We start from the raw sequence: 25,246 nt of genomic DNA on the forward strand, positions 1-25,246 counted from the left end.
ACAAGTGTTTCAAGGCGCGAGGAGGCAAGGGAGGGGGAACAGAGGGAAGACAGAGAAAACGATCCTACTAGGCCAGGTGTCATTCAGATTGCGGAAGTGCATGGGAACGGGGAAGAGGAAAAGTGCGGGGGGGGACAGTGCAGTACATGGGATAATAGAATAATAAACAGTAGTAAAACGTGCGGCGAGCTTGTGGCAAGTGCAAGGGTAAGTGCAGACATTGGGTATCAAGTGCTGGTAGTGGGGCTGTAGGGATACAGAGAACAGTCCCCGAGAGCGGGGGTTGCCGGGAAGGCAGTGCATGTGTGTGACTGGCGGGGGAGGGGACCTGGGCCGAGATCAGAGGGTGCCCAGGAACCAGTGCCGTTTCAGCCAGGAAATTCAGCAGGGGAGAGGAGGCGAGAAAGCAGAAGCAAAGAGAAATATTTTGAGGTGTTTCTGGAACCGGAGATGGTTCTCCTCAAGTCTCAGGGAGGCAGGGAGGCTGTTCCAGAGGGAGGCCCCAGCCGAAGAAAGAGATCTACCACCAACTCGTTGCTTGGAGAAGCGAGTGACCCTGAGGGAGTTGGAGGAGGATGAGCGAAGAGTTCGAGAAGGAAGATATTTAGGAAGAGAGAGTTGAAGGTATTGAGGCCTCATGCCCCAGAAGACCTTGTGGACAATGCAAAGGGTTTTGAACTTAATCCTTGCAGCTACTGGGAGCCATTTCAGTCCTGGAGAGATACGATCCTTGGGCTTGAGACCAAGGACAAGTCTCGCAGTCCTGTTTTGGATGAGTTGCAAAGGGCGGAGAGTAGAAGCAGGCAGATTTAGAAAGAGGCTGTTCCAATAGTCCAGCCTAGAGAGAACCAGAGCTCTGGAGACAGTGAACTTCTGGGGGAAGGAGAGGAAACGAAGAATACCTCTGAGGAGGTGCAGCTGGTAGTGTGACTCCTTAGAGACGTCTAAGATGTGAGGACAGAACCAGAGTGTGGGGTTGAAGATGACCCTGAGGTTTTTAGCCTAAAAGGTAGGAGCAGGAAGAGGGCCAGGAGAGGATGTTGCCAACACCGCACAGGCATCAGTGTGGCACATCAGAGACGGCCATGCACCGCTTCCCTTTCTTGTGGGTTCCACACCGATCCTCTTTAAGGAGAGTTGCAGCAATAGCAGAGGAGGCACGCAGGCTAATGTGATTTCTTCCTGCAAAGGGAATAGGAGTCTCTCATATGGGCATGTCAGAGTTCTTAGTGAATGTAATTGCATCTATACTGTGCACTCCTCTTCATTCTAATGCTCTTTACTCCTCCCTGAGGGAAGCGTTCGCTCCTGGAGGTTCACACTCACTGGCAACCCTATTAAATGGGGTTTTGACACCCCACTATAGAGAGCCAGAAAATGGTCCTTGAATCAGTTCTCAAGGGTTACAAGGACCGCAGGCTGTGGTGAACAGAATACACTGGAAGCCACTGCCAGTTTCTGGGGGCCCTAGGCTGTGGATTGCTTTTAGAGGGTGGGAGGTTAGGAATGGCCTGGCTCCTGTCACGGTGCACTTGGGGCTTGGGCAAATGGCCTTCAGGTGGCACCGCAGTGATCAGGGACCACCCTGCACAATGACCCCTTGGGCGCTGTGCGGAAATAGACAGCTTCTTCAGAATACAGCAATGACAGCACAAAGCGCAGCCCCTGAGGCATCGAGCACTCCAGAGCTTCCAGGATAACAAATCCCCTCCCAGAACTGGGCTCCACAGCGTGTGCCGCAGGGCCCCGGGGCCCATGCATTAGGCTGCTCTGTAACACACTTGGCAAGGCAACACGCTCATCCATTAAATGAGGTTCAGGAAGACTAGCACAGTCTTCGAGTCTTGGCAAGTTCCCCCCCGCCTCCATGCTGCTGCCTGTCGCCACCGTCTCTCTCCTTGGCTTTACATGGCTTCTGACCAGAGACATAACTAGATCAAATGAGGGCAAGGGGACATCTGACACACTGCATACCACGCAATGATGACACAATGCACTTCCAGTGAGCATGCTCCTGATAAACCACATAGTTGAAGGCTGTGCAGGGGTAAGTCATAAATGCAAGCTTTGTGCGAGGTCAAAGGCAGAGTGGTCACACCCATCTGTGGACTAGTAGTCAATACTCGGTGACCATGACAAAGAAGCAATAGGCTACCCTTGAAAAGTGATCTGTCAATCTCGTCTGAACGCCCACTGCACTCTACCTCTCATACGCCTATTTGTAACTAGTTTTCTTGTAAAATTGTATCTTGCATGCATTTGAAATGTAACATTAATTAGTGTTTTTGTGAAATCATATCTTACATATATTTGAAATACATGGTATATGACCATTCAAAGATGGCTGCTTGTTTCAAGAGAGCTTCCTTAGAGACAGTCATCCAAGATGGCTGCCTCCATGGAAGAGTACACACAAAATCAAAGAGTTCTGAAATGGGCTGGAAAGGGTGGGATTAGCCATATGGATTACATTGGCTAGGGACAGGGAATGGGAGGGATTACCACTGTGTATCTCTCGTCAAATATCACCTCCATTGGAAAAGCATTACAGACCCTGATTGAAAGCCCATATTTGAAGCTATGTTGATGACAATAGTTTTGTCTAGCGCTTTCAGCACCACCTAATAGCCCAAACTAAAAATAGGAAAAAAAAGTAAACAAAAAAAATGTCTGACATTGAAAGGAGAGAAGGGACAACAAGTCGTCCCTTCTTCCTTTCGATGGCAGCGTGTCGCAGATCGGGAGCGTATGCCCTAGGGACAGAAGTGTTCCCAGCATGACCGCTCCTGAAAAGGATCCAAACAGAAGGTAAGTGAGGTGCAGGGGGCTGGGAAGGTAAGGGAAATCTATGGATGGGGAGGGAGGGGAGTACTTACCTGGTTTCACTGCAGGGAAGGTGGTGGCCTCCATCCCTGAGGAGGCACGGAGCTGTGGGATTACCATGTGGTGATGCCCCTGTGCCGATCCTCCTCATTGGCTGGGAGGCTGTCACAGCAGCCCCACCCCACTGCCAGGCACTAATATGGTATTTATTGAGGGAGGATCTAGCTTTGAGAAGCAATGGAGCACTTTACAGAGGTATACAATAATACAGATACACACACAGCACTTTACAGAGGTATCCAACAGAACCGATGCATGGTGAATTTAATTTCCTTATTCAGAGAAACCTCATTCAAATACTGATTTTACCTTTTGTTATATAAGTCAACCAATCTTTAGTGTACCATTGAAAACATTCTTTGAGACTAAAAATGTCCACTGATCACTTTAAAAGCCCCCTTACTAGAACTACATCGATATCATGAAAGATATTAAGAAAACCTTGGATCCTCAAATTCTCTGCTGTGAGATTTCAAACCTTTGAAAGTTTGTTCTAGTTAACAATGTTTTGATGAAAACTTCTTTTACAATCTGTTTTAAATATTGTGGCATAGGTGAGAAATCTGCAACTTGATTGAAGTGTGACCATTTTTAAAACTGCCCTTATTGCTGGGGTTTTCTTTTTAAATTTATTAAACACATATGCTTATCAGAGCTTTAAGGCTTCGGCATTTGGCTCGCCTTGTCTTATGTTACTTTGCATATGGGTTGGTTTGTGTCTGTAGCATGTCCACAAGGTATCCCCTAATCCCCCAGATTTTGTGTGTTTCCTACGCCCCTGCCCGCAATCTCCAGATGTTTTCACTAAGACTCCCAGGATACTGTGGTGTTGCCCTATTTAAGAATATGTGTCATTACTTTGTCATGACTGACTGTCAATAAAAAGGAGCCTCAGTCGGCACATGCGCCAGAATGGGGGCAGACTCCATGAATGTCACTTCTGCCTTGTGTCTCATTATTGGGCCTGCAGGCTGATGCTGTGTGATCACGAGACAGCCACAACAATGGCGACAAAGTTTTTGGAACCTCTGTGCTCAGTGCTAAAGGTGAAGGTGGTGGAGAGGACCCCCTTAATGTGGGAAGCGGCTCTGTCTTGCAGCATCCCTGCCTCCCCACAGCAGAGAGCAGTCTATCCTCCCATGTGTTCCTTGGCGAATGTCAATGTGACAAAATGAGGAAGGTGAGTGTGCAGCCCAGCCCCAAGCAAACGTCAGTGCCAGCCTGGATTTTGCTGTGCCACCCAAGCCCCTAGAGTGATGTCGGGCCAACCGGCGGTGATGAATAAAGCTCTCCATGTTGGAGTTGAAAATAAGAGATAGAAAAAGGTACACGATTCGCACGGTTCACAACAGTGTATGCCTCTGCCATGCCGGCGCTAATCTCCTGTTCCTGGGCCAGCAAGGCAGTGAACTGCATGGGCTCCATAATAGCAGGTTGGGGGAAAAGATACCTGCTGCTCTGCAGTACCAGAGGTGAGTTTCTGCGTTGCTCCGAGTTCGGAGCTTGGAAAAAGGAACTAGAGGTTGTGCGAAATATTGGGTGGTAAGCTCCCAGTGGACCACATTAGGGCACTGAAAAAATAAGTGGCTGCCCGCATTTGGTGGGAAATGCTGGCAGCAATGCATGCCTGCACTATGCCTTGCTGGCGCTCCCCTGATGTTCCCAGGCTTTTGAGCCGTGAGTTATGTGCTCCGTAATAGCAGCTGAGAGTTGCCTTTGATGTGCTTGTGTATGGAGTGAGAGAAAAAGAAAGAGGTGCCTGCTCTGTGCTCTGGGTCGGAGCAAGAAAAAAAAGAAACAGTGCAGCCGTTTTGCTGTGTGTTTGGAGCTGTATAACAAAGAAAATGTTGTTATGTGTATCTGAGTTTGGTGACATCATTGATAGTGGAATGTAGTGAGGTCAATGATGTGGAATGTGGTGATGTCAGTGTGTATGGAGTGTTGGCTTGTTATGTTCTGAATGCAGGTTCCATACTGGACAGTTTGAGATCTTACCTGCATGAAGGGACGTGCCGGTGTTCATCCTGGCAACTTACCTGCTGGTCCGGGTGTTACTTCAGGTACCAAGTGATTTCACTGGCGACGAGGATGGGATTCTGTCGCGGAGGGGACAGCCGCTGAGTCCAGGATCATTGCCCTCCAACCGTCCACGTCCTTAAGGTCATGTAGTTGTACCAGCTCTGAGTTTCCTAAGCCTCTGCAGGCCAGATGGTGCTGAGATCGAGGATCCTGGGAGTCCCTTAGGAGTAGGACTGATTTGGGCATATGGTTCCCTGTGTTGAGGAAGAGGAACTTTGTGTGAAGGAGCTCACAGCCCGTCCTGACGTATGCAGGGCGTGAGTTCTACGGCCCTCAAGAGAAAGTGGAGGTCTGCGGCACACAGTTTTGGTGTGCAGAGTGGAAGTGCGGCTGAAGCACTCTTGTGGAGAAGAAGTTGCGGTTCAGCCGTTCGGCCCTTATTAGGCCATGTGGGGCCTGGAGGTGACCAGGTTCCAGGTGCTGCACTGAGGGGACTCTGATGCAGCATGCCTCCGTGGCGTCCGAGCTGCCAAGAGCAGGACCATGGGGAGTGGTGGCGTCCGAGCTGCCTTGGAGGTGTTGCTGGCTGGTGGCAGCGGGAGCAGATGGTGCGGCAGCGTCCGACATCCCAGGTGTATGCCGTTGTCGGGTGGCAGCAGCAGCGTGAGCGGAGAGCCCTGGATAGCTTTATTTATGGCCTTATGGATTCGGGAGTCTGCTCTGGGTGTTTCAGGAGACGGCGACGTGACTCCTGCGGCATCCTGAGCACAATGATGACGTGGGTCCATCATCGTCATGCGTTCAATCGTGAGTAGCTGGAACGCAGAAGGGAAACTGAACGTGTTGCGTGTTTAACGTGGTTACGCGAGACGTTCGTTGGAGTTCTGGGAACAGTGTCAGCGCACGTTTATGCAGTTGCGGGCCCATGGACATCACCGAGGACTAGTATGGATTTTCTTCTCGTGTGGTCAGCAAATTTTGCATCAAGGATGAGGCCGTCTGTTAGACAGGAAGACCTATGTGTAGGAGCGGACGCTCTTTTGGTGTTGCAGGATCAAGTTTGGAGCCCTGCAGAACTTGAATTTCCTTTGCGGTCAGTGGTGGTATTTATGGGAACAATTGGTTGTTTAACAGATTTTAGTGTGTTGTTGTCCCAGGCCTGGGTGTGTGAGTGTGGAGTCTAGTCTTATGTGGTAGGCCTGCTAGGAAGGGGTCTAGGTTTGTGTGTTAAGGGCCGGCATGAGTGTGTGTGGTGTGTATGAATGGTGTGGTGTGTAATGTTGTCGCCCATGTGCGATTAATATCGTCGCTGTTCCTTAACGTATGTCGTTCAATTTGGATATTGTGTTTTGCTCCAACATGATTTTCTGCAATTGGAATATTGTGCTTTGCTCTAAGATTGCACTTGATTTTGTGCAATTTAGAATGTTGTGGATTTTGTGCAATTTAGAATGTTGTAGATTTTGTGCAATTAGAATGTTGTATTATCTATGGGGGACTCAAATGTGGACCAGGGATGACTGGACTCGTTGGTTGCGGGTTCATCGTCATTTTATAAGGAAAAAGTGTACAATGTATTTATTTCTCTAACATGATTTTCTTTTACAGCTGGGGATTTATGGTCATTTGACTTGCGGGTGGGTTTTGGACTCGTGGGTTGGTTGATCATATTATTCTGGTTCCTGCCCAGTTTCTGGGCATCCCTGTGTAGTCCAGTAGAACTGGACCATAATTTCTGGTCCAGTGGTTCCATTTCTAAACTGGGGTAATTTGTGTTTTTACCAGGGTTATGGTAACATCTATTGTGTCATATGTCCTGTGCGTGGCATGAGTTTTGCGTGGTGTGATGAGGAGGCGTAGTGTGGGGTTTATACCACATTTCGCAGTTGGGAATGTGTACTGCATGTGGTGCAATCTACCAAGGGCTCGGGGCACTGATGTGGTGTAGATGAGGTGGTGAGTGCTTTTGGGTCGCATATGTGATCTTAAATGTTGAGAGGTGTGTTGTTAAACTGGTTATGGTAGCCTGGTTGTTGCCGGGGGTCCCATTTCCATTTTGGCTAGTTCCCATTGTGGGCTGTTTCCTTGGGGGCGTTGGCGGTCCCGTGGTGGTGTATTGATGTTTAGGTTAGGCAGGGACTAGGGGTCCTGAGTGGTAGTGTGGGTGTGCTGCGGTGGTGCAGTTTGGCTGGACTAGGGGTCCTGTGTGTAGTGTGGGTGTGCTGCGGTGGTGCAGTTTGGCTGGACTAGAGGTCCAAAGTGGGTGTTGGTGTACTGTTAAGGGCACTTGGTTAGGACTTAGATCTCATGTTGTGGTGTCTTAGAAGTGTGTGTTTTGCACAGTCCAGTTGGACTGTATGTTCTTAGGTGTTCGCTGTATGGGTGCTGATGTGGACTGATGTTGAGATGGTGTGCTTGTTGTTGCTCATTTTGAGCTGTGATCGTGCCCGGAGGCGGCAGCCCAGGTGCCCTAGGGAGCAAACTAGGGTGGAAGGTTGTTTGTGCACGGATGGTTTGGCGTGTTAGGTAGTGTATTATTTTTGGGAATGCTGGGGTGTGGCAGGTCCTAGGTTTCAAGGGGCAGCTTGAAACAGGTGGTAGTGCGTAGTTTATTATTTTCGTTTCTTGAGTGTCTTTCCAGTTCTGGTTTTAAGGGAGGAGTTAGCCCTTATTTGACTTTGGTGGGTTCCTCATTGTTGGTGTTTTGTGGGGAAGGAGTGGAGTTGGAGTGGTGTTTAAGCTGGATATGTAGTGGTGTTAAGCTGGACATGTCTTTATTTTAGCTGGATATGTCCTTTGTTGCTCGGTTGTGGGTTTTGTTGTCCGAATTGGTTGTAGGCACAGTTAGGGTGTGTATTCTTGGGGTGCCATGTGGGTTATTTCTGTCCCATGGTTTAGTGCTAATGCACGGTTGGGGGTGGAGCGAGCTTCAGGTGGCTGTTTCTTTTCTCGCCAGTGGAGTCTGATTAGTTGGTACATTTACATGCTGGCCACACGTGTATGTAGGGGATTGTGTTGGGTGATAGTTTTAGGTGAATTCCTTCTCGTTTAAGAAATGTAAGGAGGGAGAGGTGTTGTAATGTGTATCTGAGTGTGGCGATATCATGGATAGTGGAATGTAGTGAGGTCAATGGTGTGGAATGTGGTGATGTCAGTGTGTATGGAGTGTTGGCTTGTTATGTCCTGAATGCAGGTTCCATACTGAGCAGTTTGAGATCTCACCTGGCATGAAGGGACATGCCAGTGTTCATCCTGGCAACTAACTTACAAATAAACCTACAAATAACTTACCTGCTGGTCCGGGTGTTACTTCAGGTACCAAGTTATTTCAGAAAACTATCCTGAACCCATAAAAGTGTGAGGTCAAAACTAGTTTCCTGCAGCCCTGCAAATGCTCAAAGAGGGCTCAGTAAATATGTACTTTTGAGGCTGTGAGCCTGCATGTCATTGATGTGCGTAAGGTGGTACAGGTAATTGTGTGTGACGCTGTGATCCCACAGATTGTTGGAATGCTCAATATGGTTCCAGTAACTAAAAATGGTGTCATCTGTTGGTTGGAGTTTCCTTTCTCCTGCGCTGAATAGGGTTTTCCTTGTGTTAGAACTGCCAACAGTCCACCAGCAGTTCAACTACAACCGTTTCCCGCAAAATATGTAAAGAATGGTCGGTCAATGTTTTAATGTTTGTAACTGACTGAGTCCTGATGTATGTGGTTATTGTTTTACCACACAGTTCCCATGTGGACCCAGTTTTGCTGTTTGTGACTGTTGATTTATTTGATGTTTATTGATATTGGCTTTGATTTCTTATGAAATAGGAGTGTGGTGTTGCCCCTTTAAGAATATGTGTAATGGCTTCATCATGACTATCAATAAAAGGAGCCTCAGACAGCACATGTGCCAGAATGGCCACAGACTCCATGAATGGCACTTCTGCCTCGTGTCTCATTTATTGGGCCTGCAGGCTGATGCTGTGTGATCACGCCCCTGCTAGGCTGGACTGCAGGCTGACACAATGTGACCACGATACTGCAGCCTCCACTGATCTGGGTGCCCCGCATATCAGCATGTGTAACCTGGGAACCCCCAGGCCACTGGCAACCTGTGTGACCATAGCCCAGTTGCGAGCCTGAGAGCCCCCGCCAACTGATGTCCACTGTGTGACCGCGGCAACTGTAAGTGTATGGTAGCTGCTCCCAGCAACAGTCTGGCTGGACTGTGTGCCCACTAGACACCCACAACAGATACCTTACCATTCTAAGCGTGTTATGGCTTATGAGACTCGTCTAGAGAGCCATGGTTGCAGATATTTAGTCTTGGAGGTCAGGGTCGTCTTACTGTCAGTTGTGCTGTGGCTTCTCTTTTCGCTGCCTCTTTGCAGCCTCTGGCAGTTCAGTTGAGCATACTCTTTTCTGCTTCTCCAGCTGGACATCGGTCCTGCCCCCTGTGATTGTCCCAGACCACTTTCCTTCTCCTCTCCCCATTCTCCTGTTGCCTCTCTACCACCCTCTGGTAGGCACATGGTCTTTACTTTGGGCTGCCCTCCTCCACTCTTCACACAAGAATATGGCTCTGGGTCCGTCCACTTCCCATTTTTCAGAGCGGGAACCCTCTGTCTGCCTTTCTGATTTCCTACACTTGGTTCCCAATCCTGTCTGCTTTTGTAAATGTGGGGGGGGACTGGCCTAACCCACATTCCTTTTTCCTTTTTTGGTCTTAGTATAACCCTATTAGTTTTGCTATTAGGTGGCACTTCAGCACTAACGATAAGCCAACACTATTGGATTGGTGTACAGCTAAGATGATATGGCATGCAAGGGGGGACACACAGCTTGTAGGTGTTTGGGTACTTACCCACCCATTGACTGCCCAAGTCATTCTAATTCATATGCCCATTTCTGCCCAGAACCTTGCTCCCTGACCCAAAGCATATCCTCTTGGGATCTCTCTGATCTATCTTTATCAAGCAATATAATCACCCTTTGGCCTGCCAATATGATTTCTGAGCTGTTTGCTAAGCGTTGGTGTTTTAAATGCAGCTGTAAAAAGCACTGCTGGTGGGGGGGTGCTAGAGAGCCCAACAAAGTTGGCCGCAAGCCTGTGAGCTCTGCACCACCTTACTGACATCCGGGTCAACACTTGGCACATTCCCCTGTTGGAACACTCCAACGATTGCAGAAACGAGACAGAAATCATTTTGGCGCACTCTGGAGCAATCCTGAAGAAAATCGGAGCGAGGAAGCCCTGGAATCAAGCCTGTGAGGCGGCCTGCGATCGGCCTGGGGACCTCACGGGGCAGATGGGAGGAGCCCTGAGGCACGCTCTGAGCCTCCTCTGCAGTAGCAGGCACTGGAGAGAGCCGTGACGGTGAGGAAGAGAGGAAGAGCTCCATACCTAATTAACGAAAGCAGTACACTGCAGGGCGCCTATACTCCGGCAAGAGGAGAAGTGACGTCTACCTGCCAAAGCGTCCCAGCCGCCTTGAATATTTGGTGGACACGCTCAGGGGCCTGTGACAGGACCCGTCCTTGCAGGTGATGGTGCGACGTGGGCACCTTGCTGTCAGGAGTCAGAACTTACCATTGTCTGACAGGAGCCCGGGGACCGCACAGGAACCGGTGCAAACGCACAGAGAAATACTCCAACAAGAACCACTTGAGGAGTTGGGGTGTGGTGGCTGACTAGCGGCTCTGGACCAGAGCCTCTCGAGGGACAGCAAGCAGAGCTGGGAGGACTGCAGAAGCTGGAACGTATGAGCCCCCCACAGGGCAGTAGAACAGACAGCACAACGGTGGCAAGGTACGAACCAACAGTAGGCGAAAACCAACCCCCCTCCACTCTGTAAAACTCAATCTACCGAACAAGCAGGCAGGGTGCTTAGAACCACGACTGCCTCCGCGGCGCTCTCAACCGACAGACGCTGGGACTTGGGCCCAATCCGGCGGGGTACACCTCCCCTGCCGCACATAGGAGGAGGGGGCAGGACCCTCTGGCTCTGCTGCGACCCCCACCCAGCGCACGGGTTGAGGTGCGTGGTGACCACCCCGCGGGACCGGGAAGCAGTGGTGGGGGCTTCCCTCCTCCAACATACAAGTGAATCAGCGCTCAACCCGAGGATTGAGGAGCGGATGCCCCGCTGACTGAAGGCGCACGGATGGAACTCTGCACCGCGGGGTAAGGTGCATCACCACTAGAAGTGGCTAAAGATAGTGTAGTGGACCTGTGGGGAAGCGGGGAGCACATGCTGGCACGACACCCAGGTGGAATGTGCATACACTGTACATTCCAAAGTGGAACTGATAACATGGGGGACACAGTCCATTCAGGACTCTGGTCAGAAGCCGAACGGAGTATTCCGTATTACTGGAGTAACGGCACTGCAACACTGTCCGGTGTGTCTTGAACGAGAAGTGGCGGGTAGCTGAGGAAAGAAGGGCGAGGAACTTACGTTGAGCACATGATATACGTTGAGCACATGATGAACTGAGGGGCATTGGACCTCCCACTCTGCATCCTCTCATAAAAGGCACAGATGATGAGATTGGGGAGACCTGCATCTGCCCTGAATATACCAGATCTGCAAGGTGAGAACCACATCTTGCTTCTTGAGACCACCACCACACCAGGAAGTCTTGCGCCTCTGAGTGCACAACGTGTGCCGAAGCCAGCTACACACCCCACATAGCCCACGGACCACAAGCGCAGACCTGGCCTGCAAATTCACTGGGGTCAGACATTGCTGCTAGCCGCTGCTGATCATTTACCATGTGGGAATGGAGCGCATGCCCACAGGCCCATTGACTGAGACCCAGACCCAAATGACACCAGCGGACACACCCACAATCACTACTGCAGGTCCACTAGGACATACAGAATAGCACCTGGGAGTTGGGAAATAACTCATGGGTAGCGCTGGGGCGGAATAGACACATAGGAAAGACCACGAAGCAACGCCCGAGGTTCAGGGTACAGCTACCAAAAGGGACTTTTACGGCACACGCTGCTTGAAAAGCGAGTCGTCACAGGCTTGGATGGCACTGACAGCATCAACCGCTTTGGTCACCGCCATACCAGTAGTGGCGGATAACTTTTACAAAGTAAACACCCGAGGTGCTGACAATTTCTCACCTACTAGTCGCTCTGCCCCCTTGCGATGTCCAAATCGGGGAAAGGAAGTAAGCACCAAGCCAAATTGCACTTTGAGACACATGCTCCAGTCAAAAATAATAAAACAATGGAGGCCGCGTCCGAGGCTCACCAGAAGACCCCAGACGCAATCCCTGGATGGTAAACTGAACTCACTGACCTGCAAGGTAGACCACATGCAGGTCTGTTTAGGCAAACATGGCAAACGACTAAATGAAGCGGAATGGAGGGTATCTGAGGTGGAGGATGTTTCAACATCTACTGCCAGAGAGATGTCTGCAGTAAGAAGAGCCCTGAAAGAATTCTAGCGGACAAATAGGATGATCTGGAATCCAGATCAAGGAGAAACAACATCAAGATAATAGGTCTTTCAAAACGGGTCGACCGGAAAGATATGGAAACTATGGTAGAAGAATTACTATGTGATGCTCTGGGCCCGAAGGGTTTTCCGAAGTATGCATAGTGGAAAGCGCAAACCGGATATCGAGCGGAAGAAGACCCATCCCAGGTGCACCACCACGCCCAGTAATAGCACAATTGCTGAACTACCGAGATCGGGATGTGGCACTGCACAAAGCTCGGGAGAATGGGACATACAATCAAACTATTTCCTGATTTCTTGGACAGGGCGCAAGAGTCGTGGAAGACGTTTCTGGAAGCCAATAAATTGCTGCGGGACCGAGGGATGAAATATTCAATGTTGTTCCCGGCTAAACTAGGAGTGGAGCACAATGGCTGGGCGGTCTTCTTCAGCACCCCAGAGGAGGCCATGACGTTTCTGGACTCGTCGCCGAGGAGCCCCGAGCGATGGGGGAACAATGACTGATCATGGGCGCTGAGACATATCCTTTTTGCAATGGCTTCTCTGCACCATCAACTGTGACATGCCCTCGATATGTCAGGAGGATCTAGGGTTTATTGAAAAGTGTAAGAAGGTCGGGCTTATAGGAGCCCCCCGATCGGAGGCATGTTAGGACACATGTTCAGAAAGGGGAGACAGCTGATCAGTTGTGGTAGTCAGCACAGAGGGAGGGGAGGTATGCTTAGGGAGGGAAGAGGGGAACGGAGGGGACTCAGTATTCACTGACGAGTTGGGGTTGTCAGTGGGGTAGGGGGGAAGAGCAGGGTACACCTATCATGATACTTGCACCTTATCCGGCATATAATGAAATGGGGTTATGGGCACGGATTACGAGTCACTGATCAGGCATACAAAGGGCAGAAAGGTCAGTACTGACAACACTCGGCGTGTGGGCACTGATGGTAGTGTGCTGGTCTCATCTGTTACTTTCAATACATGGCTACACTTAAACTTTGCACATGGAATATAAAGGGGTTGAAATGCCTCACCAAATGCCAAAGAATATTGCTGTATATGCAGCAGCATAGAATGGAAATAGCCTTCTTACAAGAAACTTGCCTCCTCACTCCGGACATGGAATCCAGGTTTGGGAGGGCCTGGGGTTGTCACAGGTATTTTTCCTCGTATTCTTCATATTCAAGGGGGATGGGTACCTTAATACACAGCAAAGTTGGTTTCCATAAGACCACAGTAGTGAGGGATGAGGGGGGCAGAGGCCTCATCGTTCAAGGCACTATCCAAGGGGAGCTGTGTACACTGATTAATTACTACAGCCCCAATCTAGATACGGTGGACACGCTGGAGTGGGTGGACTTGGGGAGCTACCATCTGGGAAGATTATTTGGGCTGGGAATTTCAATGCAGTGATGCAACCGGCACTGGATCGGTCTGATGGCTCTCAGAGATCTGGGAAAAGGGGGATGAATAGGTTACAGGGTATGGCCATTTCATGGGATGTTGCTGATGTATGGAGAATCCGGAATCATGCGGTGAGACAATACACATGGCACTCAAACACCCACAATTCAGCATCAATGATAGATTTTTTCATGATATCGCACTCCCTAATGGATTGGGTGGTGGAAGTGGGAATACATGCACGCTCTCTGTTCGACCATGCCCCCGTCGTGCTAGAGGTGAAATTGTCCAGAAGGAAACAGGGAGATCCCCTTGGCGCTTCAAAAGCAAAGGGCTTATTGATACGATTTTTCGAGATTGGTATAACCCCGGCGATAGACGCCTACTTTGCAGAGAATGAGGGATCACTACAGTCAGCAGGGACCCTGTGGGAAGTTTTCAAGTGCGTGCTGAGAGGGGAATGTATTTCTATGGAGACGGGATTCTTCGGCAGATCAGGCGTGAACTAGAACTCAAGGAGGACAGTATACGCACACTGCAAACGGCATCCCCGAATCCCACGGATCGGGAACAAGCTAAAATCGGAACCAGACTACCGGAATTCCAAGACTACGAAAGGTGAAATATATCAGTAATCGAATACACGTGCGCCAATATGGGGAGGGGCATAAACCCGGCCGGACAATGGCTAGGGGACCTAAAATGGATGAGTCGCATGGAAGGATCCAGGCCATTATGGACTATAAGGGGAGAGATTGATTCGAATTCACCGAAATAGTATGGCAGCTCTTCAATTTTTATAGTTCTCTTTACTCCTCCCAGACACGGGCATCTACCTCAGACATGGAGGAATACTTGGAGCAGGTGGCCCTACACTGGTGCTCCGAAGACCAAAGAGAACTATTGAACCGCCCGTTGACGCTATACGAAATACAGAATGCCATTAAGTCTCTGCCAAACGGGAAATCACCGGGGCCAGGTGGGTTCACGGCAGAATTCTATAAACATTATGCTGAGAAACTAGGGCCATATCTGTTGAGTATGTATCAGCAACATCTGGAGAGCGGGTCCCTGCCGGATACACTGAGGGAAGCGGTGGTTGTAGTATTTCTAAAGCTGGATAAACCCAGCAACGAATGTTCGTCCTATCCGCCGATCTCGTTAATTAACTTAGACAACAAAATCCTGGCCAAAATCTTAGCATCTAGGCTATCACCGCTAATGCCGACTATGGTTCGGGCAGATCAAGCGGGCTTCATCCCTGGATGGTCCACCTCCCACAGCCTCCGCAGGATGTTTGGGATGATGTCGGCAATGCCACCCGAGGAGCCGAACCAAACACACTTAACACAAAACCTAGCAGAAGTCACGTGTAGAGTGTGGGTACGTCTTGAACATAGAAACAAGGGAGAGGTTCTCTATTCCCCCAAGCTCCCGGTGATGTGCCTGGGATCCCGATCACGGCCGAGCCAGGCTTTGTAGCTTTGATGAAAAGGCTGGGGATAACGAGCATTGGGGAAATCTTCCCGGAAGGGAGATTTATGACGTTAGAAAAATTTAAAGAGAAAAGGGTAATGTCAGCCTTGGACATTTTTATGTATTTTTCGCTTAATGGTGGGTCTGACTCAGGTGTTCACTACACTTCCGGAACAACCCCAGATCTCCCCCATGCTGGATAAGACACTGCGGGGGGTGGTTGGTGGTGGGGTAATGTCTGCGCTATATGCCATGTACATTAACACTGAGAGTAATGTCAGAACCTCGCCAAAGAAGAAATGTGAGAAAACCTTAGGGAGAGAAATTCCGGAGGAGGTGTGGACGTTCTGATGTATGAGGATTAGAAAGGGAGCCATTGACGCATGTTTCAAATGGATCCACTTCAAATACATTCACCAGTTCTATCACACCCCGGCCAAGTTAAAGGAGTACTACCCAGAATCTACAGGGTGATGCAAAAAATGTAACACTGAACAGGCAGACTTCCTTCACCTGTCTTGGCAGTGCTCGGCCATGCAGCAATACTGGGAGGAGGTATTTGAGACTGTCAGTGGCATAAAGGGCCAACTAATACATCCAGACCCGTTAATAGGTCTACTGGGCTATACCAAGGAAATTCCTAAACACTCCAGGAAACTGATTAGCTTAATACTTATCCTGGCTAAACGGTGGGTAGCGATGCGCTGGGCGGGGAGTCAAGGAGCCCAAGACACTCGCAATGGAAATTAGACATTACATACTGTTTTGATCTGTAAAATGGTTGTGGATCACTGAGTCATAGCCGAGGTAATACTTGCAAAATGTGGGACGCATACATACATTATCTGACCCAACTATCAGAAGATACCGCAGATGAATTGCCGGCAATAGTCACTGAATGTTAACTAGTGTGAACAAAGCGTTGTACCATGAAAGTATGATCTGAGGAGGGACTGTGAATAAGTGCCATTGACACTATATAGAGGCATGATTGCTGCGACTCAACACGTGGAACAATAATGTACCAGAACTCACGAACAGTGGTAAACCTCCAGCAAGATTGGGTGTACCTGGGGGAGGGACAGAAAGGGGGAGAGTAACGGCAGTATAATGTGATGTCTGTCTGTTTTTATGTTATTAAATGCCAATAAACAAAGTTCCATTAAAAAAAAAGCACTGCTGGTGAAAGTACCTGTCTTAAACGAATGGTTCGGTCAACATTTTTTATTGTCCCTACGGGTCGGCCATGTGTTTTTAAGCCTAAGTCGCACGATTTTAGAAAAATGTCCTATGGACCTTACCCGAGTTTTCGTCCATTAAACGCACGCGAAAACAGGCACCAGGGCGCTGCCATTTTGTGATAATCCTATCACTTGCCCCATCGCCCTGGCTGACCTGCTTTTGCGGCACTAAATCATATCCCCCGCCCCAGAGCCTGACATTATCAAAACATTCATATTCCCCGCCTCTCTCCGTGACGTTACTGTGCTGCGTAGGCAAACGCGCCCAGTCGTCTTCTACGCAACTTCACACAGAACCCGGAAACCAACACAGATCAACTCACAACACAGCGCACCACAATTCGGAATATGAAACTGTACTTTAAAATCAAACAGCAACACGGTACATTTGGTAAAGTACATTTATTTGACATTAAATGTTTATAGAATATTCAGCAATTGGCATATTAAATCGGAATGTGATTTTTTTTCTTTTCTCTCTATCCGCAAATGCTGTTCCGTTTTATCGTGAGTCACGCGCTGTTCCTTTATGGTACACAGGGTGTTGGTTTTTGTTAAAAGAAGCACTTTGGTCGCACGGTGAACCGCAAGGCTGTTCCATCAACTAGGCACTAGGCCAGCGTAAAGTTTGATATGTTGCTTCTAGACGCTAGTACCGCGTAAGGGCATATGGGCCCTTGGCGATCGTCCCATAAAATCGTCAAAGTGGTGCAGTTGTTTACGAGAAGCTGCAGCTGGCGGTTGAATAAACCATCTGCCGGGATCTGAAACTGGTGGCAGTAGCAGTAGGGTAGGATATACCTGTTTTGAAAACATAAAAATTACAAATAGTCTCGCCAGCCGATCTTTATTACTATTATTAATTTTATTTATTACGGCCGATCAGAAACTATTTGCTTGCAAGGATAGTGCAATGGAGTATGTTCGGCTCTAAAATCAATGCTAAAACTAACGAAATAAATTGAGGTTAACACACAATGAGAAACGACTGTTTGTCTACATGCGTGTGGAATGTGGACCTGCATGCCCATGTGCCCGGTACAAAGACAATCCCACAAACGTTTTACTTGCTGTTCATTCATTCATTCATCCATTCATTAATTCTTCATTCCGGTATAATAGCGTCTAAAGAGTGACTTACATTATATTTGCAATTTCCATTGTGTCTCTGCGTAATGCAGTCCGTAAATCCCACTGTGCTCGTGACAACGATTTTTCGTATACTGAACTAACAAGAAACTCGGTCTAGTTTCCGAATTTTCTGCCTTATCGTCTCTTACGTTATTGCACCCCTGCTTCAAATGAAGTCCTTTCGGCATGGTCCCTGTCTCTCAAGGTCAAAAAACAATAGAAACTTACACTGCCAGTGCGAGTTGTGGGCCTCTTCAGGCCGCGAGCTGAAAATCAAAGCCGCTGACCTTCACTCGAAATGAGCATACATTCATACTTTGAAACATCCCATAGTAAAGCCATCTGTGAGAACTTGAATCTTCAAATCCATCCATGTACTGGGCCTCAATGTGCAAATGCCAACTGGCTTCTCTCCCATCTGCAACAGCTCGCTTGGCGCGTTCTAAGGCCCCCAATTTTGTCCTTGTTGTCCGCGAGCTTTGCAGCCCTAGAGAACCATAACTATGGGGATATTGACTTTTTGCGGGAAGGTCAGGGAAAGTATAAAGTACCCGAGGAGTTGAGTTGAAAGTGAGATTTATTGTTTGTTTGTTTTATTATTTGCAATACGCAAGCCTCCCCTCGGTTAACAGTGCGCAGCATTTACATGAGATTGCGAAACTTAGTTACATCAACAAAAATATATACATACACATATTGACAAGGTCAGCGATATGAGGTGAATAGAGAGAGAAGTCAAAGATGACACCCAGGTTGTTCACCACCCAGGATGGTGAAGGTAGGGGTTAGGGTTTGCATACTTTATTTGTACACTGTACAATAAATTCTTTTTACAAAAAGACAATCAGATTATAATGATTTAAACCGGGATTTGTACTTCTCAAAGAGTTCTTTTTTGGGTGGACATGGCACAGTGGCAATGTTTGGTGGCAATGCATCAGCGCTCTGCACAGAAACGCTCAAAATTCCATATCTGTGCTTCTCGAGTACAGCAACAATAAGGCCTTTAACAAAGTCGAACTCCATTTCCTCATAGACTGGTTTTATCACTCATTGCTTACTTCTTTTTGCAAAGGCCGTAGTGTAGCGAAGCATCCCTACATTACCTGTAGTTCTAAATTGTTCACGGCACACATTCTCGTTATGGGCCAAGACCGCAAGTAGAGTCCTATGTTTCATGCCGTGCATGCTGAAATGCAAGCGCTTTGGCCTGTACTTTAGGAACATATTGTGGAACACTTCCAAACCTCCTGTGTGACAGAATTCTGTCAGCCCCTCAAATCTCTTGATAGAGTTTTATCGAAAACAATCTTCTCAATGGCTTTGTGTGTGGGTGAATATGGAACCAACCACTTCTTCTTCCGTGCCTCCTCTGGGGACAAAGGGCCATGTTCACATTGGTGGAAATGTAGGTTTTCTGTCCAGCGGTGAACGTTGGTACAGTGGTGCATCAGTGACCGCCATTTTTCAAGTAGGATTTCCACTGACCCTTCACAAGTTTTGGAGCTCCACCAAAGATGGTTGCTGATAGACTGGGACCACTGTGAAATACTTTCCAAACCTTTTTTTTTCCCTGCAGCCGAGATTTTCTTATTGATTGATTTAGCAAGATGCCATACATCAAATTCATGTTTAATATGTGGGAACTGCTCTCTCATTGTCTTGGCAATTGAAACGTGTCTGTCCGTTGCTATGAGGTCGATGTGCATTCCCCTCGATTGTAGATATTCCACTGATTGTATAAATCCTAGTTTCTCCATGGCCACTGAGGATTTACATTGGGATACCTGCACGACCACTGAACACACAATGTTCTTACTATCCATGTCCTGAAAGTGGTAGGTGCAGTACTTGGCAGAAAATCCAGGGCTGTCGCACTGTCCATCGCTGGCTAGCCTGAATCATTTGCCTTCGAATGTACTTGCTAGAGACAATTGTTCAATTTTCCAAGCATCACTAATGGCTGGAAATAGATAATCATGTTGGAATTTGTAGTACTGTGTTTTAGAAATGAAATGGAGTCCCACAAACTGAAAGAAAGACTCTAACTTTCTAAAACTGGAGCCACTAAAATGTGATGCAGCTGCACACAGTAGATTGCCTGCTGGCAGTTTCTCCAGCATCGGTTGTGCAGACCATGAGAACGTATGATTTAATCTGCAGGCGGCATGTATTGTGACGTTACTGCCTTGTTTTTGACGCGTCACATGAATCAATGGCTTCCGACATACTTTCCCTCTGACGGAATGCCCACATTTCAGCATACTTATAATATCCATCAAACAACTGTCGAATACTATGTATTTGCCCTCTTTCATTAGACTGTCATCCGGCATCACACTTGTTTCGGACTGCATTGTTGAGGACATATCAGCAGCATTGAAAGAAATATCGCCGATATCAGGTTCTGATGCGTCGGTGAATGCTGCTGCTGGTTCATTCTCTGTCATTTCAACACCTGTTACTTCAACATTGATGGGAGAACACAACAATGTCGACAGCTGTTTTGGTGGTGATTTTTTGGCGGGTGTAGATTGTGTGAATTGATCTGCGACTACTTCAGAGCTATCTTCAATACATTCAGTATCATCTTCTTGTGGTTTTGCAGTCGCACTGTAGCAATGGTCCTTTACAACTTTACTGGAATCTCCGGACACATTCATTTCATGTTCTGGCCATTGGACATGAGCATCTCTAGTCTCAACACGCGGCCTCTGAATTAATAGTTCCTCCATAGTGTAAATGGTCTGGCAAGCAACATCTCTCATTCGCTTCACTGTCTGTGTATGTATAGTTCGTACACCCACGGGTAACTAGAGGACAGATTGGAAAAGGGATGTTCAGTTTAAACACAAGATAAAGTATAGTACAATTGACTGGAAAAAAACAAAAAATAGTCCCCAGCACAAAAACATTTCTAAAGTTATGAACTGTTTGTAACTGACCTTATTTTTGTTTCTTTTCTTTGCAACTTTTTTGACTCGACCTTCAACATCTGCACGTTGTAGCTCCGATTTGTTTCTGAATCTCTTCCCTTCCTGTTGCGCTTCAACGACTATATTTTCTGTATCTGCATAGACAGCACGGAATGAGGCTCCATCGAGTCCCTGAAACACAGTACTTTCATTACTATATATCACAATATTGTTAGCATAAAACACACGTGAGGACGAACACACAGGTACATCTCAATAGCTAAACACGATTTAAAAATTGTGTAGAACAATCAAACAACAAGTATTCGAGCTCTGATGACCTAGTTCGATGGAACTGTCAGTATCCATACCTCTGGCTCTGCATGGACTGCCATGAATGATTGTATTGGAGAGGATGCATCAACAACTCCCTGAAACACAGTACTTGTGTTAGTATGGTTTTCAATATTGTAAACACACACACACTTGGGGTTGACGGCACAGGTACATATAAAGAGATAACCACAAATGATGCTTTGTCTAAAAGAATCAAGGAATATTTAAATATGATCAGATTTAAATCGACTTATTTCTCAGATTTCTTTACATCTGCATCATCTAAATGGGATGTTGTGATTGTAGTGGAAGCTCCATCGTCTCGCTGAAACACAGTACTTGCGTTAATAGGGAAGCAAGTATAGCATATGGAATCACGTTATATGATCACGCTCTATGGAGCTGTAGTATCCATACCATGTGCTGCTGAAGAATATCTAGGGATGTTGTAAATGTAGTGCGCACTTCCGAAAGCTGTTGCGCCGATTCGTATCCGCATGGTCCCGCTTCTACTTCCCCTGGAATTACTTTAATGTCAGGCTCCGCATCAAGTGCGGGGGTTGACGCTTCAACAACTGCCTGAAACATAGTATTTGCATTAGTAAGGATTATAATATTGAAAACATAACACACACTTGGGGTCGATCGCACAGGTACATTTCAATGGCTAACCACGAATTAAACATGGTGTAGAACAAACGACAAGTGTTCCAGACCTGATGTCAGTATCTATACCTTGTGCTGCTGAAGAACATCTAGGGCTGCTGTCAATGTGGTGGACGCTTCAGCATCTCCCTGAAAGACAGTACTTGCATTAGTATGGATAACACCAATTATAACTGAAAACAAACACCAGGGGACGACAACTAAGGTGTATATCAATTGGAAAGCACTAACCAAACAATTGGTAAAATAATCACACGATACATAAAAACTATTACTTGACATGCATAAAACAAGTCTGTAGCGGAATAGCCAAGTAAGATTACCTGATACGTGCTAGAAGTGGTTGATAACTGCGAGCACATCACGGAAGTATAATGTTCTTGCTTCAGATTCAAGGGATAGTCAAGCAGTTGTAAAGGTAAATTATTGTTTGATAATGAAATGCCAATATTTTAAATTGCCATGTAAGGAGACAGAATACTTGAGTAATGCATTTGAAAATGCGCAATATAGCACAGTTCCCTGTGCCCATATATAGATTTCGTTTGTGGGTTATGAAATCTAAAAATAATATATTGATAAATGTCATTATTCAAAAAGCTATACACTCATATCAATGTCGAAAGTATTACAAATTGGAAACAACACCTAAAATATCAATGAATCCATTCGGCTACCTACACACTACCGCAAGGCCTAAAGCTAAAAACGGACACTTGACTCACCAGTGGCGGAATGTGGACGAATAGAGTGGGAATAGCGTTTGCGAGCAATTTTCGTGTCGTTCGCCGTTTATTCTTCTTTGTTACCCAAGATGTGGCGTACATGTTTGAGGGAAAGTGCCGGCTGCAGATGCGGTATCGATCCCTCTTGTCCTCAAAGACTTGTTGGACTCTACTTTCAAGCTCATGCAGTGGATATCCGCAATGTCTGACCCATTCTTTTATTCCATCAACAGTTTTCGGGAATACATGCATTGTAGTGCCTTCAGATTTAGCATGGGTCTTCAAAGGGGAACCGCTAATCGAACAGACAGGCATTGTTGAAAATTCAGAAAAGTAAATATCGACATTATTAAAAAATCTTGATGAATAAAAATGTGATACAAAAGTAAATGAACCATACAATGTTCAATGCAAAGTTTGTTTTACTTGCCGGAACTATACCAGTTCATCATGTGCGGCTTAGTGTTTGCATAAGTTGCAGAAATTTGTAAATGATGTGACTAAACTCTGAACATGTGACTCGTCCCTTGGATGTTCTGTCTTGCACGAGAAGGAAACATGCTTACATTATAGACTGGACACCCGAAGGATGCAATTCGATGACAATTGACACAGATGAAAATAAATAGATCTATCGATAGCATAACAATTGAAACTCAAGTCAATAGCAATGAGCCAAATGAACATAGCACTATTGGGTACTCTAATCGCAAATAAATAGAAATTTAAAAATGACCGAAATATGACTAGGATACATGGCCTTACCTTGACCAACAAACAGTTGGATTCAGCAGGCCGAGCAGTATGTTGCAGGAGAACAGGTAGATGTCCACAGGTAGCCAACTGACGAGTTTGCTTGAAGCGGTCGCAGATGGCACGACGACGAGCAGATTAGTATAGGTCGCAGTGCTTCTCAGGTAGAACGTTCAGGAGTTGGCTTGCAAAGCACAAAGATGTTCTCATGAGACATATCAAGTGGTTTATAAAGTATTAGCAACAGGGGTGTGTTTGTGAATGAATGACGTGTGTATGTCATGGTATTATGTGGTTTGCAGAGGGGCGGCCAGCGTCAGGCTTGGCCTGCCTGGAGACATGGGGTCTGAGGAGGCCATGTGAGCGATTGCCCCTGGGCGTGGGATACCTTTTGAAGTGTACATGGTGTTTGGCACCTTGGCCGTTATCGCCCCTGACAGCACACCATGGCAGCGCTCATCCACAGGTGCGAAATGACTTTGATAGGGGAGGCGGGGTGGATGGATGGGTCGGTGGGCGTGCAGACAAGGCACAGGAAGACTGCTGAATGGAGACACACTTATGTGGATTGCAGGGGGATGGTCTGCCTCACGAGAGGCCTGCCTGGAGACACGGGGTCTGGGGAGGCCATGTGAGCGATTGCCCCTTTGGCGTGGGATACCTTTTGAAGTGTACATGGATTTTGGCACCTTGGCCGGTATCGCCCCTGACAGCACACCATGGCAGCGCTCATCCACGGGTGCGAAATGCCTTTGATAGGGGAGGGGGGGTGGATGGATGGGCCGGTGGGCGTGCAGGCAAGTGTGTGGTAGCGAGGGGCCATCAGGCCCCTCTCATCCTTTACTTCTCAGTAGAAACTCAGACCAAGTGCCTCCAGTAGTGGGTTCGCCCCTTGCCCTTATGTGATGTTAACTTTGGTTGACATTCGCGTAGATGGGACCACTGAGCAGGACACGTGGCATGCATTTTTGTACCCCCTTTCGACTCCATCTTGGTGACCAGGCCTCACTGCGATTGAACAGCACGCAGAGCACATGGCCCCCACCCTCGTTCCCACTCTGACTGGAAAACTCCAGAGGTATTTACAGCAGCTAATAAATGTAACACATCACTCTTCCTCTGAGATCACTGTCCTGCATGTGAACCAGCCTGAACTAAGCACATAGCTCGTTCATCTCCACAAACGTGTCCTTGCCCACGCACCCTCGCCAGTGGACACTTACTGCCATTCTACCCTGTGTCCCTGCAAGGTATTCTCTTCATGTGCCAGACCACTGACCATGCCATGATGCCCACCTAGCAGATCCCCAACTAACGTTAGACCCCTACCACAGTATATCGTTGCCTATCAATAACAAATGACACATACCGGAGATTCTTGTGAGCACAGACCCACACTTCAACCAGTGTATTAGAGTAGTCAAGACCCTTAACCTAAGGCCTGTATAATCCAATGTTAATTGATAGTATAGATATATGTGACTTTTATAGAGACATAACCTACTCAAAGACTTTGAACAAGTGTTATTTAGTGCATGCATTATTGAGACTATATTATGATAGCTTAGATAGTGACCACCCCGCTTCACAGCGACCTGACCTTTACCCATTCGGAGCACAGATGTCTGACGTCCATCCTTGAATGGAGACACACTTCATTCATTTAAAAAATCGAAACAACCGTTGTTGAAATATATGTGGTGCTTTATTTTGTATCTTATTTTGATGGCACAAAAATACAAGATTTTACACATTGTACAGGTCAGGTTGCAGCACAGCGAGGGAGAATCCCCTGTACTGACCGCTGTCACTCTGGAAATGTTCTCTTATGGCACGAACGGCACAGGCGGGTATTACTCTTCGAACGCGGTGTCCAAGCCTCCCGTGAAGCCACCATGTAAAGGAACGATAGGCCACCAGCCGGTACCACCTGTGAAAAAGAATGATACAAACTGTTTTTAAATGAACAAGATAAGTTTATTAAACGTTTGTTGTCAATGACAATTCTTGTAACTAATGGCAGTCTGCTTGGACAAATGCTATCTAGAGACTGCACACTAATGAACGACTTTCATGGGTTAACATGATATGTATATGTAATTTTGCATATAGTAGACGACCATGAAATAGGAGTGGCATCACAAGCAGAGTATACTTACTCGTTACTCGGATTACGAGGACGAACAGTTGCGCGAAGTTCGTGCATAAGCACCATCATTATCCTCAACACGGACTG

General features: G+C 47.3%; 1 protein-coding gene across 1 annotated transcript in view; it reads right to left on the minus strand.

Moving 5' to 3' along the window:
- Positions 1-25,246, minus strand: part of LOC138491448 (gamma-glutamyl hydrolase-like) — a 304,916-nt gene that overhangs the window by 249,919 nt on the left and 29,751 nt on the right. The window lies entirely within an intron of this gene.

The sequence above is a fragment of the Ambystoma mexicanum genome, chromosome 10 (genome assembly GCF_040938575.1).
Source record: "Ambystoma mexicanum isolate Mex_15411 chromosome 10, UKY_AmexF1_1, whole genome shotgun sequence".
NCBI lineage: Eukaryota > Metazoa > Chordata > Amphibia > Caudata > Ambystomatidae > Ambystoma > Ambystoma mexicanum.